This window comes from Rana temporaria, chromosome 1, assembly GCF_905171775.1.
Source record: "Rana temporaria chromosome 1, aRanTem1.1, whole genome shotgun sequence".
NCBI classification, from domain to species: Eukaryota; Metazoa; Chordata; class Amphibia; order Anura; family Ranidae; genus Rana; species Rana temporaria.
In genome coordinates this window covers 620,461,747-620,467,746 of record NC_053489.1, presented here as the reverse complement: position 1 = coordinate 620,467,746, position 6,000 = coordinate 620,461,747, and the positions used below count along the sequence as shown (strand labels likewise).

The following is a 6,000-nucleotide window of genomic DNA, read 5'->3' as shown; positions in this document are numbered from 1 at the left end:
TCAAAAAGAGGCTCTGTCCTTAAAGCGAAGGTCCACACAAAAATGGAACCTCCGCTTTTCGGAACCCTCCCCAACCTCCGGTGTCACATTTGGAACCTTTCAGGGGGAGGGGGGTGCAGATACCTGTATAATAAAGGAAAGGTATTTCCACCCACTTCCGGGCATAGACTCCCCTCCCCCTCCCCAGATGTCTTCTGGGAAACACACAGGTCCCAGAAGACAGCGGGGATCAGTTGGGACGCGCAGCGCGACTTGCACATGCACAGTAGGGAACTGGGAAATGAAGCCACAAGACGGCGGGGGCAGCCGAGTGATTGATCGGCCTCGGCTGCCAACATCTCGGGCACCCTGGACAGGTAAGTGTCAATTTATTAATGTTTTTTTTTTTTTAGGCGGAGCTCCGCTTTAAGTGGTTAAGTAAAAAACAAAAACAAACAAAAAATAAATAAAAATAAAACATATACAGCGCACACATATGCATAAACAGCATTGCAGAACACATGTTGGGTATCGCCACACGCATGTCAATGGGAGGAATCATGCTGGGGGTCCTCACTTATGGTCATATAAATGAGGTGTAATGTAAATGATCAGTAGTCTTATGTTGTGCTGCATTCTCTGCTATAGTGAGAGGTGAGCTGGGGTTCCCTGTATCTGCTCTCACATTGCCTGTATCTAGTGGCATTGCTCCTCTAGTACATCACTCAGTCTCTATGGGAGGGTCTGTCCCACATTCACATAACTCTCATCTATAATGTAGTGACAGCCGAGCCTCGGTCACGTGCATCTAAGCACCAATGAGCAGCCTCGGCCGTCTCCCGTTACCGTGGCAATGTTCAAACATTAGCGCTCCCTGGTGGCCGCACGTCCCTCTGGGAAAGTTAGTTCCGTCCTACCAGTTCTGTCATTATGTTGAAGGGAGGCCGGCCGTGCTCAGGACTACATGACCCAGAAGTCATTGCTCCAACCAGAAAACCGTTCCAGGAGTTCAGGATACTTGTTCAGGGGTTCCAATCATCAGAAATACTGTAGATCGATTATCAGCAGGAGACGGTGATCGATACGGTATTATCTCATCTTCTTTATATGGGGGCAATGCTTGATGAAGTGTTATTACTTTGTAGCTAGCTGTACATTGTACTAAGGAGGGTGCAGTAGATTATAAATCCTGTATAATAATAATAATTATAAGATGACTTTTATCCTCTGGGGTCACACACAATTTTGGGTCATTTTATTTAGTGCGTTTTCATGCCATGCTCACAGGGCAGCCCATTTATTTCAATAGGCAGGCGGCTCCGCGTGCATCAAACGCACCAAAGACACTCATGTAGCTTTTAGGTCGTCAAGCTTTTTGCTTTTTTTTACCCGTGTGTTTTGTCACACATTTGTTTGTGTGGGCGACGTGCGTCTGCGTGCCCCTTTTGAGTTGTCATTTACAACAAATGACAGCACCAGCACAACATGCATCTGGATAATACTTGAAAAAAGTGCGCTTTGCATGCGATCATGGAACGCTTAGGGGGGCCTGAAAGCTGCATGCTTACATACACACCGACCACTTTATTAGATACACCTCTTCCATTGCTTGGTAACACAAATCGCTAATCAGCCAATCACATGGCAGCAACTCAATACATTTAGGCATCTAGATGTGGTGAAGACGACTTGCTGAAGTTCAAACCGAGCAACAGAATGTTGAAGAAAGGGGGTCCGTCCATAGAGGGCGCTGGAGCGCTGCCCCCTCTGGCTCCGCACCGCCACTGAAAATAACATACATTCAATGGGCACAGTAGTGACAATGGGCACAGTGGCGACAATTAAAGGGCACAGTGGTGACAATTGGCACAGTGGCGACAATTGAGGGGCACAGTGGCTGCGTTTGATGGCATGGCACAGTGGTGACAATTGATGGCACAGTGACTGCGTTTGATAGCATGGCACAGTGACTGCGTTTGGCATGGCACGGCGACTGCGTTTGATGGCATGGCACAGTGACTGCGTTTGATGGCATGGCACAGTGACTTTGTTTGATGGCATGGCACAGCGGCTGCGTTTGATGGCATGGCACAGTGACTGCGTTTGATGGCATGGCACAGCGGCTGCGTTTGATGGCATGGCACAGTGACTGCGTTTGATGGCATGGCACAGTGGTGCGAATTGATGGCATAGTGACTGCATTTGATGGCATGGCACAGTGGTGATAATTGATGCCACAGTGGCTGCGTTTGATGGCATGGCACAGTAACTGCATTTGATGGCATGGCACAGTGGTGACAATTAATGGCACAGTGGCTGCGTTTGATTTCATGGCACAGTGACTGCATTTGATGGCATGGCACAGTGGTGACAATTGATGGCACAGTGGCCGCATTTGATGGGCACAGTGAGGCTGCAATTTTTTTTATTTTTTACGTTTGCGCCCCCCCCCCAAAATTTTTGAGCACCAGCCGCCACTGCTTTGAACGTGGCATGGTTGTTGGTGCCAGACGGGCTGATCTACTGGGATCTTCACACACACCCATCTCTAGGGTTTACAGAGAATGGTCAGAAAAAGAGAAAATATCCAGTGAATGGCAGTTGAGTGGACAAAAATGCCTTGTTGATGTCAGAGGAGAATGGGCAGAATGGTTTGAGAAGATAGAAAGGCAACAGTAACTCAAATAACCACTTGTTACAACCAAGGTATGCAGATTACCATCTCTGAACGCACAACACATTGAACCTTGAAGCAGATGGGCTACAGCTGTAGAACACAACACTGGTTGCCACTCCTGACAGCTAAGAATAGGAAACTGAGGCTACAGTTCGCACAGGAAATGTTGCCTGGTCTGATGAGTCTCGATTTGAGCTGCAACATTCAGATGGTAGGAAAAAGTCACCGGGGTCCCGACCAGTGATGAGCCCAGGTGTGTTCGGAAATGAGTCCAAACCCACCTGAGATATCCTGCTGGGAAACTGTCAAAACCGACAGCCAATCATAGGTGGCAGAGTCATTCTCTTCCCTGCAGCTGCATGTCTATGGGGGTTTATTCTAGCTAGGGGAGATCAGCAAATGAAAGTTCACTGTTCTCCCTCCCCTCCATGCAGCTACACCCGCTTTGCAGATCCAGGACCCTCAGGTGGGTTAGCCCAGGAAGCATGGTGGGGGGGGGGGGGGGTCATGCTGGATGGTGGGGCACATTCCGGGGGTCAAGGAAAGCGATTGAGCAGCTCTACAGACTCTAGATCACTTTGATTAGAAAGCCAAAGTTGGTCTTGTGGACAGCTGCAGCTGCCAGGAGTTTGTGTAAACCCCCCGCTGCCACCATTGTGAGGGTAAAAGGGCCACACCCTCAGTTTTAACCACTTCCTGACGGCCATACGACTATATACGGCCGCAGAGTGGTTCTAAATCTCTGACTCGCCATCTTTTTACGGCCTCCGGGCCACTGGGGGGCGCACGAGCGCCGCCGATGGTGCACGCGCGTGCCCGCCGCATCACTGAGATGCCGATGAGCGTGCCTGGCGGCCGCGTTTTCCGCCAGCCACCCGCGATCGGCGGTTACAGAGACAAGGACGTGGATCTGTGTGTGTAAAAAATTGTCGCTCTTTTTTTGTTTATAGCGCAACAAAAAAAACGCAGAGGTGATCAAATACCACCAAAAGAAAGCTCTATTTGTGGGGAAAAAAGGACGTCAATTTTGTTTGGGAGCCATGTCGCACGACCGCGCAATTGCCAGTTAAAACGACGCAGTGCCGGAAGCTGAAATTTCACCTGGGCAGGAAGGGGGTATACGTGCCCAGTAAGCAAGTGGTTAAGGGCTTTCAACAGCTGATTTATTTGCGTACTGAATATGCAACTTCTTTATCTCTGAGGCTGCATTCACACCTGAGTGTTGCCAAGTCGAGCGTTTTTACCAAGTTTTTGCCGCAATTTTTTACCATGTTTTTTTGCCGCAATTTTGTTCAGGTCACAAATGTAAAAAAAGGCAGAAAGATGCCTGTAAACTGCCTCAAAAAAGCTTGTGTTCTTTTTTGAGCTTAGGGTGTTTTTCAGGCATTTTGCTTCAGTTAACAAAACGATCAGATGTGAACAGGTGCCATTAAAATGAATGGGATTTTTCTTGTTGGGCGTTTTTCAGTTTTTTTTTCCGGGTGTTTTAAGACCGTTTTATGAGCTGAAAACACTCATGTGAGAATTCTGCCTTAAGGCCCCTTTCACACTGGGGCGTTTTTTGGAGCGTTATTCAAGCGTTTTTGGAGCGTTAATCGAGTGAAGCCTCATCTGCTATCCCAATGTGCTGGTAAAGCACCGCTAACACCCTTAGGCCCCTTTCACACTGGGGCAGGTGCCGCGGTGGCTGTATAGCGCCGCTAAAAATATACATACCGCTCCTCTCACCGCTCCAAAGATGCTGCTTGCAGGATATTTTTTTCTCTCCTGCCAGCGCATCGCCTCAATGTGAAATGCTGTGCAGGAGTTTTTCAGGCGGTATAGCAGCGCTATTGAAAAACGTCTGAAAAACTCCTCAGTGTGAAAGGGGTCTAACGTTTTAGGGCGTTTTTGCAGTGCCTCAGTGTGAAAGGGTAAGGCGTTTTTACAGCGCTTTCAATTCATTTCAATGGAGAGGGGCGTTTTTGGAGCGTTTTTTCAGCGCCCAAAAGCTGCTCCAAAGATGCTGCTTGCAGGACTCAGTGTGAAAGGGTCCATTGAGATGCATGGAGAACGCTAAAACGCTGTCAAAACGCTTCCGTGTGAAAGGGGTCTAAAGGGGTTGTAAAGGTTAATTTTTTTCCACCTTAGGCCCCTTTCACACTGGGGCTGGAGCCGTGGTGGTGGTATAGCGGCGCTATACTGTCGGATTTGCCGCGGGATTCGGCCGCTAGCGGGGTGGTATTAACTCCCGCTAGCGGCCGATAAAGGGTTAATACCGCCCGCAATGCGCCTCTGCAGAGGCGCATTGCGGGCGGTATTGCCGCGGTTTCCCAATGTTTTAAACGGGAAGAAGCGGTGAAGGAGCGGTATACACACCGCTCCTCTCAACGCTCCAAAGATGCTGCTGACAGGAGATTTTTTTCTCTCCTGCCAGCGCATCGCCTCAGTGTGAAAGCCCTCCGAGTTTTTCAGGCGGTATAGCAGCGCTATTTTTAGCGCTGTACCGCCTGAAAAACTCCTCAGTGTGAAAGGGGTCTAAATGCATCCTATGCATTAAGGTGAAAAAACAACTGACAGTTACGGCCCCCCAGCCCCCCCCCGTTTTTCTTACCTGAGCCCGTTCACCTGCTGCGCTCGCCCTCGACCAACGTCCTCTTCTCCACTCAGTCTGGCCGTTGATTGGCTAGAGTGGATAGATTAATAGCAGCGCAGCCATTGGCTTGCGCTGCTGTCAATCACATCCAATGATTCGGCGTGCCGGGCCAAGTGATACAGTGAGCGGCTATAGCCGCCGGCTGTATCACAGGAGCGCACCCGCAAGAACTAACCCCCATGAAGGGGGTTGGTTCTTGCGGGAAGGAGCCGAGACAGCCGTCAAGGGTCCCCAGAAGACCAGGTGCGGGGCCACTCTGTGCAAAACGAGCTGCACAGTGGAGGTAAGTATAACATGTTTGTTATTTAACCACTTCCATACAGGGCACTTATACACCTTGCTGCCCAGACCAATTTTTAGCTTTCAGCGCTGTTGCACTTTGAATGACAATTGCGCGGTCATGCTAGACTGTACCCAAACTAAATTTTTATCATTTTGTACCCACAAATAGAGCTTTCTTTTGGTGGTATTTGATCACCTCTGGGATATTTATTTTCTGCAAAAAAAATAAAAAAATGACCGAAAATTTTGAAAAAAAACGTTTTTTTTGTTTCTGTTATAAAACATTGTAAATAAGTACGTTTTCTCCTTCACTGATGGGCACTGATGGTACTGCAGTGACGGTCACTGATAAGGCGGCACTGATGGGCACCGATGAGGTGGCACTGATGTGGTGGCATTGATGGGCACTAATATGCGGCACGGATGG

General features: G+C 48.9%; 1 protein-coding gene across 2 annotated transcripts in view; it reads left to right on the top strand.

Annotated features, from left to right (window-relative positions):
* Positions 1–957: 957 nt before the first annotated feature.
* CFAP99 (cilia and flagella associated protein 99) overlaps positions 958–6,000 on the top strand; it is a 153,519-nt gene continuing 148,476 nt past the window's right edge. The window contains exon 1 of one of the 2 annotated variants that reach the window (XM_040335302.1): positions 958–1,065. The gene's annotated coding sequence lies outside the window, so the exon portion shown is untranslated. The remainder of the gene's footprint in view (positions 1,066–6,000) is intronic. The other variant, XM_040335303.1, reaches the window with a different exon arrangement.